Source organism: Vicugna pacos, unplaced genomic scaffold (genome assembly GCF_048564905.1).
Source record: "Vicugna pacos unplaced genomic scaffold, VicPac4 scaffold_20, whole genome shotgun sequence".
Classification (NCBI taxonomy): Eukaryota; Metazoa; Chordata; class Mammalia; order Artiodactyla; family Camelidae; genus Vicugna; species Vicugna pacos.
In genome coordinates, this window is record NW_027328741.1 from 11,694,868 (window position 1) to 11,709,033 (window position 14,166).

Here is a 14,166-nt window from a genome sequence, read left to right on the forward strand (position 1 = left end):
AATAAAGATCAGGGAGGAAATAAATAAAATAGAGATATAAGAAACATTTGAAAAAATCAAGCCAAGAGATGGTTTCTTGAAAGAGTAAACACAATTGACAAAATTATGTTCTATGCTGGAAATTGACACAACAATGCAAACTGACTATAACTCAATAAAATAAAAATTAAAAAAATAAATATATTAACAAAAGAAAAAAGAAAAGGTAGTTTCTACTCACCAGACTGGAGGAGGGGACTGCAACCCATGCGGGGTCACACCCCATGGGAAATCCTGGGGTCAGGATCGGAGGAGCAGGGTGCTGTGGACATGATCTGTCACAGGGTTTCTGCAGGAGGGGAGTGTGAGGCATGTGAGCAGGCTGAGGACTGGCCATTTGAGTAAGTTCATGGGCTCTGTGGTGGAGGGGCTCCCCCAAGTTTCTGGACTTGACTCTGGGTGAGTTGGGCAGGTGGACAGTGGCTCAGTGTGAGTCCAAGTCCAGTGGAGGAGGTAGTGAGTTAGATCTAGAAGGACTCCTTCTGGGGTGGGAGGGCCCACAAGGGAGGCAGGAGGCCAAGTCCAGGTGACTGAGAACAGGGTGTGTCCTGCACAGGGCTGCAGGGCAGATGAAAGCATCCAGTCTACAGAAGGTGGAAACACGGTCCATACAAGGGCTCAGCTCAGATGTCACCTCCTCAGAGGAGCCTTCTCTGCCTGCACAGTCTACAGGGACAGCCTCCTCCAAGCACATCTCCCCAGCAGACACCTGCTCCATTTCCTGCATAGCATTCAGGACACGGGCCCCTGCTCCGTACCCAGCCATGGTTCCGCTGCCCTGAGGAAAAGCCCTCACAGGAGCCATAAAGCCCTACACGACCTGGGCCCCACCTCTCTGTCTCCTCTGGCACCACTGTCTCCACCTGGCCCTCTTCTCCTCCACTCCTGCACTCCTGACTTCCCCCAGCCTTATGTGCTCTCCAGAGCACAGGTCCCTCCTAACATGCTGTGTGTGCTCACTGTGTCTAATCCACTGCATGCCTCCCACCCAGGTCAGTAACCAGCACACAGTAGGGCTCAGTAAGTAGAGTATGAATGACTCTTACCATGACTGCTGGGAAGGCTTTTGTCTGTGGCCTACAGTGATCACACACCCGTCACACAATCTCTGAGGTCCTACTGTGTTGGGTGGGTTCCAGATACCGGGCACAGCAGGTAGTGAAGCAGTCAGGTCTCCATCCTCATGCAGCAGACAGCCTGGTGGGGGACACAGAGAAAATTAAGTAAAATATACACAATGTCCGGAGGTGATATGTTCCATGGAGAAAAATAAGGTCAGGGAGGACATTTGAGCAGATTCCTGGAGGTGTTTAAGAAGCAGGGGGAGAGAGAGCCTGGCTGAAAGAGCAGCCATCCCAAAGGCCCTAAGGGCAAAGTGGGATGTATGTGGAGGGTCTTAGTTATCCGTGTGAGTTCTTAGTCCTGCCTTGAGTATGTATGTTGCTTTCATTTGTAAACCTTGATTTCACCTTTATAGCAAATTAACCTGCATCATCAGTCTGCATAATTTAGTCAACTCTGTTTCAGGTGTTGTGGGCACAATGGCAGGCTAATTACTTGGGTTGGTAAAGAATTACCAGCGTCTGAGAAGGGTTTAGGAAAGTTCAATAGGGACACTGCTATAGGCAACATCAGGCCACACAGGCAAGAGGTGCCTACACGAGAGCCAATGTTGAGTGTGTGGGGTCTGTTATTGGGGGGGGTGCTGTGCACACAAGGAGGAGGGGGCTGCATGATCAATTCATGCACAGGTACCTTGTTGGTTGTGAGATCTGTCAGGGGCTTCTCTGAACAAAAGGCTTTACCAATTTAATAAGGGAAGGATGTGAGTTCTCTCTTCCTGGGGCAATGAGGTTTCATAGGGTAAACACACAGCAAGAGAAGATGTTTTATAGCTTGTGGAAATGCAGGTGTGCAAAGGGTCCTGCAGTGGGGAGTGGGAGGTAAGGGGCCACTGGGCTCTAGGCACACAGAGAGCCCATGGGTGAGGGTGTATGACTCTGAAGAGTGCCTGCTGGCTTCACACCAGGGACTTTATGTGGAAAGAGGAGAATCTAGGTTATCGGCACGTGTCTACTCAGTGACCTCCCTAAGCCTAACTCTGTCAGGCACCAGGTGGCTATGAAATGAACATGAAGGTCCCCACCCTGAGGACCCCAATGAATGAACATCTTGATATCCTCAAGCCCCTTCCCCTGCACCACCGCCCCACCACATCTGGGTCTCAGGCTTTGACCCTGACATCAGTGGCATCTTCGTTCCCTACATCCAGCTCCTCTGGACATCTCTGTGATGAGCTGTTCCATGTCAGCAAGCCCCAAACTGAGCTCTGCCTTTACCCCATGTTTGCTTCCTTCCTGTGAAGCCCCTCGTGAAGGAGCCACCACTAGCAGGATCCTACAGCTCTGAGGCTCTGCCTTCCCCACCCCTCCGATGTCTCCCAGCCCATGATCCCCTATGGAGGTCCCTATTATCCTCTCCCTCCCACATCATTCTTGGGATGCACACCAAATCCCTCTTCACAATCTCCCACAAGACAGGTCCAGGTCCACTTGGGGACACTGAGGTGACACAGGCGGATGTTGCTGGGAATGAAGAGCAGGATACTTTAGCAGAGGAGAGGAAAGGGCTCTAAATCCACCAGAACACACGCTAAAGTGGTGGCAAGACACCCATAAAGGGTGAGGCAGGCATCACACTGCAGCCCCGCCCTCTGCTCCCCCAGGGTGCCCTGTGTTTCCTGCTTTGGCCTAGGGGACTCCCCCCTCACTCTCTGTTAGAGGGGTGCCCATCCATTCATTCACACCCTCATTAACCATGTACATGGGTCCTGCTCAATGCCAGGCCTCAGCTAGATGACAGCTCATCCTTGGGGACACAGCTCAGATCTTACCTCCTCCATGAAGCAGTTCTGGATTCCCACCCCCCCTGAAGCTCCTCTGGCCTCAATTGAGACCACTAGGGCTGTGACCACACTCTGATTACATCCCAAGTCTGTGATCTCTGTGAAAGCCCTGGGCCCAATGTAGAAAGAGACTCAGAAAAATGGGGCCAAAACGGGCTAAGAAAAATGTTACTAGTTCTCTATTACAGAGAAGGGCACTGAGCAGAGAGAGGGCAGTGTCCAACCAAAGCCACAGAGGAGGGTCTCAGTGAGCCCTCCCATGGCCCTGTTACTAGTTCTCTGTTACAGATGAGGACACTGAGCCACAGAGAGGGAGCAGAGCCCTGCTATAGCCTTGGCCCCACGACCTGTGTCCTTTATGACTAGCTCCATGCTGCCAGCAGGGGTGTGGGCCTGGAATGGACGTTGAAAGCAGCCTGACCCCCAGGCCCCCTTCATACACAAAGTCAGTCTCAGGAACACCCCTCAAGACCTACCCTATACCCCTGGGATTGGGACCTGATTGCTGTTCCTGGAAGCTGTCTGGGCTTCCCTGTGAATTGCCCCAGGAGGTGCTTGGGACAGCCACAGGGCCCCTGAGGCTTCCTGTCCCCAGCTGAGCAGCTCTGGTCCCTTTGACTGTCCCTGGCCCAGGCCTGATTACACAACGTTTTGGCTGGGTAGCCAGCTGTGGAGATGAGGAAATGGGGGCAACATGCAGATACACGCAGAGGTTCAGGTATTCACTCAACAATCACTGATTCAGGCTTTGCAGTGTGGCTGGCCTGGGCCCAGGCCTGGGTGTCCAGTAGTGAATACAGTCAACCCCTTGAGCCTTCTGGGAAAGCAGTCCTCAGAGAAACGGGCCCTCAGTGCAACCACCCTGCTCCCCATGAACAATCACACTGAGATGAGGCTGCGGCCATGGGTCCCAGTGGAGGATGAAGGGAGGAGGAAAACCCAGAATGGGCACTTACCATGAGCCTGGACACTGGAACCAGATGACCTGGGCTATGTAATCTGGGGTGGTCACCTCAGCTGTTCTCTCTGCGCCTCAGTTACTTCTGCAGAAATGGGTGATAATGCCTGTCCCTGCCCCACAGATTTTCATGAGGAGTCAGTAAGCTTCTCTAAGGTGTGTAGGACAGTGCCTGGCTATGGGTCAGGATCCTGCTCACCTCACAAGAGTCTGTCCCACTTTAAAGATGATAAAGTCAAATCTAAGGGGGTTATGAGACCAGCCTGGGCTAGCCCCCTTCTCATGGTCTGCTGTCCATGTCTCCTGCTTTTACATCATACCTCTGCCCCCATATCCACCCAGCAAAGTAGGTGCTGAGAATCTGAGCAAATCAGAGTATGAATGGAGGCACACCCTCTCCCCATCTTGGGCACCTGGTGTGGTGGGCAGGTTGGGGATATCGGGCTCCTCCAGACTGTCCAGGAGGCCCAGCATGTCGGTCACCTCATTTCCACTCAACACGGAGTAGGTGTGTGGCCAAGGGCCAGAGGGCGCTGGAGTAACCCAGGGTGGGTGGATGCTAGGTAGGTGTGGGAGGCACAGAGTGGCCCCTGGAAGACAGTGTCCAGGCAGCCAAGGGGCAATGAATGAGGGTCCCCAAAAGGGGCAGAGGACAGAGTCCAGCCTGGACACCACCCCCTGCTGGACCCTGATCTGGGGTGAGAATTGGGACAAGCCAGTGCCCCTCTGGGACTCTACATCCAGCAAAGAGGTGAGGAAAAGTTAAGGAGACCGTGCTCCCTGTGTGAGGGCGCTGCTTCCAGGATCCTGGAGGTTCCATAGACCCTTGTGAAGTGGCTGCTGTTTGCAGCCCCATGTGGGCAGAAGAACTGAGGCAGGGAGGACAGAGTGACTCAGGACAGAGCTAGGATTCATCCAGGAGTGTGTGCTGAGCCTCTTGCTAAGAGCAGCCTCTGGGAATCATGGACTCAGGAAGTGTCTTGTCGTCCCTCTTAAGGCTCCTGGCATGTTAGGCAGGAAAGGTCCCAGTGCCCATACCTGGGCCTCTCTGGGTGATTCTGACATGTGGGATCATGATGGTCCTGAGAAAGGAGAGAGAATGTGGGCTGGGCGTCAGGTCTGCATCAGACCCTAATGATGCCCCTAATGTTGTGTGACTTGGAAACTCCCTGACCTCTCTGTGCCTGGCTTTCCAGCCCTGACTCAGAGGACTGCTGTGATTGGCACACAGTAGGACCTCAATCAGAGGAAAAAGCCAGCCCTTCCCCAGGAACCTCTCCTCTTACATTCCCAAAGCTAAGCCCATGTTCCACACATCACCAGAGCTGAAACTTGACAAACAGGGCAAGTGAAATCCAGCAACTCCTCCCTCCTGCCTGAGGCCCTTCCCTCCTCAGTGACAGTGGCTCTGAGCAGGTCTCTGCATCCCAGAAGTCTGAACTGAGCCTTGTGACCTGGAGGAGTCCCTGTTCCACACAACTTTGTTTCCAGGTCCTTCCAACAAGACACAAGATCACCTGGTCAGTGTCTTAGCTACAAGGTCCTCCCTTTGCAAATTGCCCCATCACACCCGGGCTAGATGATGTGAGTTCCAGAGCACATGACCATCCAAATGATGACTTCAGGGAAACATCCCTGCCCACACTGCACTCTTCAGAGCCCACCTTCTAAACTAAGGGGTAGTGACCCACGGTTGTGCACACTTTTATCAGAACACAGCCCTCACCCACCCACCATTGGAAACACGTGAGAAGCAGAGATTCCCAAGTGCCTGGACCCCTGTCATCCAGAAAGCAGAGGGTAGGATAACAGACAGAAGGGGAGAAAGTACTTTCAGACTATATATCTGATAAGGGGTTAACACCCAAAACATATAAAAAACTCTTACAATTCAACAGCAAAAAACAAGCAATCTGATTTAAAAAGTGGGCAGAGGAACTGAATAGACATTTTTCCAAAGAAGGCACACAGATGTCTATCAGGTACATGAAAAGGTGCTCAACATCACTCACCATCAGGGAAATGCAAATCAAAACCACAATGAGATACCCCCTCTCACCTGTCAGGGTGGGTGTCATCAAAATACAAGAGATAACAAGTGATGGTGGTGGTGTGAAGTAAAGGGAAACTTGTGCAATGTTGGTGGGAATGTAAATTGGTGCTATCACTCGGGAAAAGAGTAAGAAGTCTCCCCCAAAATTTAAAATTAGAACTTCCATATGATCCAGCAAGTCCACTGCAGGAAATATATCCAAAGGAAATGAAATCACTATGTCAATGAGACAACTGCACCCTCATGTTCACTGTATCATTATTTACAATAACCAAGATATGTAAACAACCTAAGTGTCCATCAGCAGATGAATGGGTACAGAAAACGTGATGCATATATATGTATATAAAATGGAATCTTATTCAGACATTAAAAAAGTGAAATACTGCCATTTGTGACAACTTGGGTGGACCTTCAGGGTATTATGCTAAGTGAAATAAATAAGACAGAAAGACAAATACCTATGATCTCATTTATATGTGGAATCTACAAAATAAACCGAAACACATAGAAACAGAGATCAGGTTGGTGGTTGCCAGAGGTGAGTCAGGGGGTGATTGAAATTCGGGAAGATAATCAAAATGTACAAACTTCCAGTTAGAAGATAAACAAGTCCTGGGGACATAATGTACTGCAAGGTGACTGTAGTTAACAGCACTGCGTTGTGCATTTGTTAGTTAAGAGAGTACCTCTTAAAATTTCTCATCACAAGGAAAATAGTGTGTCACTATGGGTGATGACAGAGGTCAAGTAAAGTTAATGAACTGATCATTTCACAATATGCACATGTAACAAGTCATTATGCTGCACACCTAAAGCCAACAAAGTTATGTGAAAATTGTATCTCAGGAATACTTATGTCAGGAAGCGGGGGTGCGAGCCTGGACTACCTACTGCAGGAGCTGCCTTTGCCCTCCAACAGCAGAGGGTGGTAGTTGTGACAGAGACTGTAGGTCCCTCAAAGCCTAGAATGTTTACTGTCTGGACCTTCACAGGGAACGAGTGCAGACCCTGCCCTGGAAGACAGTGGTCATGGCAGCAACAACGGCCTGCCTGTATGCAGGCTCAGCCCAGACAGCTCCTGTGCTCTGCTGTCACCGCATTTACTTCCCTCCACACCCTCAGAGGGAGAGGCTTCAAAGTTCTCACTTTACACGTGAGAAAACTGAGGCTGATTTGCTCTGAATTATTGACAAAGTGGTGGGGGAAGCTTTGAATTCCAGTGTTCTGATTTCAAAGCCACATCTCAGTCCTGATTTTTAGAAGTTGGAGGTCCAGGCACTGGGGACCCTCCACCTTCCTCACTTGTAGTCGTACTCCAGGGCTGCCACTCCCAAGGCGTCTGGGTGAACACATTTAATCCGCTTACTCTGCACCAGCTGAGCCCTTGGCTGCCAGTCTCTTGTCACTGCCTGAAACCAGCTGAGGTTTTACAAGTGAACCATCACCCCCTGCCAGCCCACCTGCCCTGCCATGTGGAGAAGACCCCTCCTAGCCTGGACATTCTAAACCCTTAGCTCGCACATTTGCACAACTGCATCAAAAGGACCCTACTCCCTGTGTGGAGATATCGACAAGGGGAAGGGAGGGGAGTTTGGGGTGGCCGCTTACTGTGAAGGTGACACATGACAGGGACATGTTCATGTCCATAATGGCACTCAATTTGAAGCTTAGAACATGGTCACAGCGAGGGGTAAAAGCTGAGAGGCTACAAGGCTGCCTAGAAAGGGGCTTGACTATTGAATTGTAAATGTGTAATTTAATTTAAAAATTAGCCCCCTGGGTGATAAGAATTTGCCCCTAAGGCCAGAATTGGCCACCAGACCCCTGGGAACCCCTCAAATCCAGGATGTAATCATCTGAGCATGGAGGGGGCTTAAATTGGAGTGCTGTCCTCTCAGTCATGGTGCACCTGCCCACGTGTGCACCCATGATCTGCAGTGCTCACACATCAAGGAGGTCCAGGTCATAAGGAAGGGATGACAGACTGTGAGGTCACACGTGTGCCCCTGCAGGGGTGAATGTTGTATAGAGAAGAGCCTCCCACTCTCACCTCCAGGAAGGGTGATGGAGGGAACAGGACTCCTGAGCCCCGAGGCTTAGCAAGCATCCTGGCTGAGGGTGGGAAGGCTGTCCACTCCGAAGTCATAGGTCAGATGGTAGATTGGGGTCCCACCCCCACATCTCACCAGTGAGAACGTCTAGTCTGTTTTCTCTGTAAACTGGAACCCAGTCACCCTCACCCTCAGAACTGGGGGCAGCCTGTGTAAATTACTACACAAAGCCCTGGGCTGTTTCAGGTGCCCGGGGGTGTCCAGCCCCCCTAGGCCCGGCAGGTGGGAGAGGAGAGTTGTGGGTTAGCAGGTGTGACAGCAGAGCTGAGACTTGGCTGAGTGCAGGCACTCTAATATCCAGGAACTGGGAGCTACCAGTAGCAAATCTGTTCACTGAGGCCATGTGTACTCTCCCTTGTCATTTACAATCCCCTGTTTGAACAGAGGCCTCTGGAGTCTATTTGCCACATTGTTGCCTGTCACCTCACTGTTGCAGTTCCAGGGTCTCCATTTAGCCAGCTTGAAGGAATAGTCAAACTTTTTCTTAAAACCAGTGACAGAAAACCAAAGTGGCTTTAAGAAGCAAACAGGGCAGGAGAGAATGACTTACCTAACTGAGACGTCCACAGGGAGATAGCTTCAGGCAGGTCTGTACCTGGTGCTCAGTGACATCAACAAAAGTCATCCTTCCCCACCTCTGGGCTCTGCCACTGGTGTCATCTTCACATGGCTCTGCCTTTATAAAGCAAGATAGTCACCAACTGCCACAGGCTGACATCACCACCCCTCAACTCCCAACTGAAATAGAACTTCTCTGCTCCCAGGATTCCAGCAACTAGGCCTGACCTCCGTGGAGCCTGATTGGGCTGGTGCCCAGCCTTGAGCCAATCACAGTGGCCAGGGAGGATGGAAAATGCTGATCGGCCAGATCAAGGCCATGTGACCATCCTCTTCAGGAAACCTGTGAGCTGTTCACCTGTTTCCAGCTTGGGAGAGTGTGATGTCTCCCAGAGGATTCTGCTTCTAGCACAACCTGCTGGTGGCACAATGAGCTGGAATGAGCCTGTCTGCTTGGTGACAAGTGACAGGTCACTTAGTGGTTCCTTGCTCCGGGGAGGGAGGCATGTCCACACAGTATTGGGGCTTCAGAGCCAGAATGTAGTAGAAAAGCCTCCTGGTCTCCCAAAAGGTGGGAAAGTGAGCAGTGACACTGGAAAGGCACTCCTCTCTGTGGCCCTTGGCTTTCTCCTTGTTACAGTGGAGAGTGCAGTGCTGCCCCTGACAGCCCACTTCCCTGCTTGGAGGCCTTTGCAACAGGTGGAGAGTGCTTGGAAAAGCCCATTTATTCTGAGGAACTGTTATTGCTCCTGGTGGGATTATTATTTTCATGTCACTTGTGAGGTGGGCCCTGAGGGGTCCCTGATCTGGGGGCACAGACACCCACACAAACTTGGCCCAGTATTGCTGTTCATTCAACAATGTCTTACCAAGCACCTACTGTGTGCCAGATTCCCAGGGTAGAGCAGTGATGTTGACAGCACAGGTCCCTGCCTCACCTCATCTCTGCATCCCAGGTGGGGTCACCAGAGTGGGAGTTCAGGAAGCAGAGGATGTAGCCGAAGCCTTGTGGGAACCCCTGGGTTTTTCTCTGTGCTGAGGGACCTAGCAGCACACCGATTGTGGGACTCAGTACCCGCAGCACCCAGCATTGATGGGTAAAGGAGAGGGGCATTTCTACAAGCCCATCCTCACTAACCCCAGGCTCTGGAGGGCAGCTCCAGTCTGCTCAAACCCAGGGGGCATCTTCCGACATTCTGATCACCCTCTGGTATTACTCCCCGCTCAGATGCAATTTTCCCTGTGGTAGCTACACTCAGAAAATGTGTTTGTTTCTCTCCCATGTGGTTAAGTGGACTTCAGATGCATGATAGCGATGGAGTGGCTAAGCCTCTGGGCAGATTGCTGGGTGACCCGTGGAACTTGCTGCACATGGTGAGCTCCCTTCTGTCAACCAATGGGCCAGGCCCCACCACTGTTCTGTCTGTTCTACCTCACTTAATCTGCACAGACACTCTGTGCGGGACATCCTGTTATCCCCCATCTCTGCTAACCGTGGGTGGACAAAGCTTGGGTTTGAGAAATTTGCCCAGGTCACATGGTTGACAAGTGCGGAGCTGGGGATTTGCACCCTGGTCCCAGGAGTCTGGATCATGGAAAGGGCTGGGTGGGGCAGCTTATTGCAAAGGGAAGTCCTGCCCAAGCCCCTCCCATGAGAGCCCACCCAACAGCACAACTCGGAGAGTCAGCATTTCCTGGACCAGATGGACAGAACCTCAAAACTTCTTTGCAGATAGTTTCCATGTTCTTTTGCAAGCACAGAAAGGCCGCAGACCAGGGAAGGATAAGGCCAAGAGTGTTTTCACTGGGGAGAGTGAAGGACAAGTGTGAAGACACACAGCACTCCCAGCAGCCCTCTCGGCAGAGCCTGCCACTGGGTGAGCAGCTACCGTGACTACCTACCATAACCCTGTGAGGTTCATGCCTGTACAACTCTGCCTGTGAGAAGAGCAAAGTGAAGCTCAGAGAGGTGTGGGGACATTCCAAAAAGAAACAGATAAGGTGGGATCATCACCACCATGCTGTGCAGGTGTCACACTGTCACACTGCTCATGCATGGCCTGCTGGGAGTAGTGAAGGCCTGATAGGAGCACAGGAACACTGTGGTGAAGGTGACGTTTCTACCTGGGACAGCTGGTACCGGGGACTCTAGCTGGTTCTTCATTGTGCCTGCTTTGAGTGTCAGCGTGTTGCAGCCTCATGTAGGGGAAGGGCTGTCTCCTTTCCACACCGGTGCAAAAGGAAGAGCATGTACACACTGGCATCACCATAGACCACCGGCAGGATCAGGATCTGGAGCTCAGAGCAGAAACTGCCAACACCTCAGGAACTGGTGCAAGAGGAGGACCTGAGTGCCCCCTGAAATATTTCTAGTTTTAAAAACATACTTCATTAGGGGGAAGTGATAAACAGTTGATCCCTTCAAAATATTCTGTTATCCAAGGAACAATAGCACCTCAGCATTGTAAGAGGTTTAACTCAGTCATCAATAACCATCACTATAGGTATGAGAAAACAGAGTGTTAGGAGTTACAAAAGGGTCTCAAGATCATGCAGGTCAGAACTGAGAACCATCCAAAGCATGTGCTGCATGATAGCCTCTCTAAGCTACCTGAGGCTTGGTCTGCTCCTGACACAGGGCAGATGGTTCTGAGAAAACCACACTCCTCAGGGGACCCCAGGGAGTTGACAGAGTTGAGTCTGGGTTCCTGGTCATCTTCTAAGTCTGGAATTTTGAGATTCTTCTGCACCTGTCCTTCCTCCAGAACAGAATCTGATTCAGGCGGGATTCCAAGGACTGAGGCATGTGCCAGGCAAGAGAGCAGGCATGGCTGGATGAGAGCATCACCAGTGCCATTAAAAAAGAGGCCAGGGCACTGAGATTTCCATTGATTTAGCATCATGGCTGGGAGGGGTCATGTGTTCTACAGTGAGTTCCGAGTATCCTGCACCGCCCTCGAGGACCTGCAGGGGGCGAACGAAGCCAGCGTGTCTTAGGTGGCGGTGCGCATGCGCAGTCCGCGTCAGCAGCCAGCGTCTTCCCTGGGGGCGGAGCTTACTTTCCTCAGGGCTGAGAGGGCGGCGCCAAGGAGGCTCCTGGACAGCGCTGCCTGCGTGTCTGCGGGAGGATGCTCCCCGCTCTCTGTCTGAAGTTACGCCGGTTTCCCACGGCCTGAGCCCGCTTCCTGCCGGGGTGTGTGTGGACCTGACCGAGCTGGGGCCCCGGCCAGCAGGGCAGGAGGGGACGGGTGCGCTGGCGCCCGCTTCGACTATTCTCCTCGCCCGCCGGGAGCGGGTGAGTGCCCGTGTCCATCGGGGCCGCTGGGGTGTCCGCGCCCCTTGTCCTCACCGCCCGGGTCCCCCCTTCCCCCGTGTGATCGTAGGTGTGTACACCGCGGGTCAGGAGCGGGGATGCGGGTGTGAGTGTCCGTGTCCATCCGGGCCGCGGGGGTGTCCGCGCCCCTGGTCCTCACCGCCCGGGTCCCCCCTTTCTCCGTGTGAACGGAGGTGTGTACACCAAGGGTCAGGAGCGGGGACGCGGGTGTAATGGGAAAGGGGCTGAGAAAGTACTGAGAGTTAAAGAGAAGTGTGTAAAATTACATTATGTTAATTTTTATATTTTAAGTGTGTCAAAGTCAGAGTTTATCATGCTTTTACTTTCTTGTCTTTAAAGGAATGCAATCATTTAGTTTATACTTAAAATATGCTTCTCAGCTTATCTCATTTTCAAGTCAAAATACTGCCACGGTTGACATTTTCTCATAATACAGTGACAATCTTAAACATGTGTGAATATAAACTCATTGAAAAAATCTTGCAGTATTCCATGGTGAGTTGTCTTCTTAAAAATAATATCCAGGCCATTGCTAAATTATTACAAAAATATAAATTTTTTGAAGCACTTTTAGAAGTTCCACACACAGTGGTATTTTTAAAACACCAACCACTGCATAGTGCTTAAGATCATTTAAGATGAAATATATTCAGACCTAAAACTTTAGAATACTCAAAAGGCAGGGTAATGGCTGCTTTTTCATTGCAAATACACTTTTTTCTTCATAAGTGCAAAATACGAAGGTATTCAGCTAAATTTTGTATATCTTAATTCAAAAGGTGAAATTAGAATATAATCTCATTTTTTATTTTAAGGCTATTTCCCATAAAAATTGGTATTTTTATCTGTAGGACCTTAATTGTCTATTCATTTGTTTTTTTCTTTTCGTTTATTTTCTTTAACAGAGAGTGCATTCTTGTGTCTTGTTAGAGTTTTTAATTCTCCTAACTTATTCCAAGACTTTCTGACACTGATAGTAAATAATGGGAAAGGCCTTATAGTAACTGCATCTTTTCATGTAGTCAGGATTTTTTTTTTTTTGGATAACTTTTTTTTACAATTTCCATTTGGTTCACAATATTATCCCATTATGACAACTCAATAAAAAATTGTAATCTGTTTACACCAAGACACTTATGTCAGCACAGTGCTTTTGCTGATATGATTTTACATTAGATTATAATATAATATTTGATTTGATTTACATATAGACTAATACCTATTTTATATATTTACACACATATATGAATATCTGCTAAATGTCATTAATTTGCATGGGGTGGTAGCTGATAACATGTGATCTTTCTGACCATTGGCTATTCTTATGTGTGTCTAACGTACTTCTTAGAACAGATACTAGAACATCACACCTCTCATTATACAGTATTTTAAAGGTTATATTTTATTTTATTTATTTTTAAACATTTTTTATTGAGTAATAGTCATTTTACAATGTTATGACAAATTCCAGTGTAGAGCACAATTTTTCAGTTATACATGAACGTACATATATTCATTGTCACTTTTTTTTTTGCTGTGAGTTACCACAAGATCTTGCATATATTTAAGATTCCACACATGAGTGATCTCACATGGTATTTCTCTTTCTCTTTCTGTACTGCTCCACCATGAATAACATTCTTCAGGAGCATCCATATCTCTGCAAATGGCGTTATGTAGTCAGTTTTTGTGGCTGAATAGTATCCCATCATATAAATATCCCACATCTTTATCCAGTCATCTGTTGATGGACATTTTAGGCTGTTTCCATGCCTTAGCTGTTGTAAATAGTGTAGAAAAATCAGCTGAAAACCTTATGGGGGTTCCCTTGTAACTCACTCTTTGTTTTTCTCTTGCTACCTTTAGGATCATTTCTTTATCCTTGAATCTGGCTATCTTGATTAGGATATGCCTTGGTGTGGGTCTGTTTCGGTTCTTCCTGCTTGGGACCCTCTGAGCCTCCTGTGCTTGGATATGATTCCTTCTTTAGGTTTGGGAAATTTTCAGTCATGAGTCCTTCCCATACCTTTTCAATCCGCTTTGTTCTTTTTCCCCTTCTGGAACTCCTATTATGCAGACATTGGCACAGTTTATATTACCCCATAGGTCCCGTATATTGTTTTGTTTTTCATTTGTTTTTCTCTCAGCTGTTCTGATTGGGTGCTTTCTGTTGTCCTGTCTTCTAGGTCACTTATTTATTCTTCT

The 14,166-nt window shown here is 49.4% G+C and overlaps 1 protein-coding gene across 1 annotated transcript in view; it reads right to left on the reverse strand.

Moving 5' to 3' along the window:
* Window positions 1-220: 220 nt before the first annotated feature.
* The window catches only part of LOC140694131 (N-acetylated-alpha-linked acidic dipeptidase 2-like), a 33,985-nt gene continuing 20,039 nt past the window's right edge, over window positions 221-14,166 (reverse strand). The window contains exons 12-15 of the mRNA XM_072957553.1: window positions 10,752-10,996; window positions 8,620-8,745; window positions 1,086-1,236; window positions 221-328 (exon numbers count right to left, since the gene is read on the reverse strand). The gene's annotated coding sequence lies outside the window, so the exon portion shown is untranslated. The remainder of the gene's footprint in view (window positions 329-1,085; window positions 1,237-8,619; window positions 8,746-10,751; window positions 10,997-14,166) is intronic.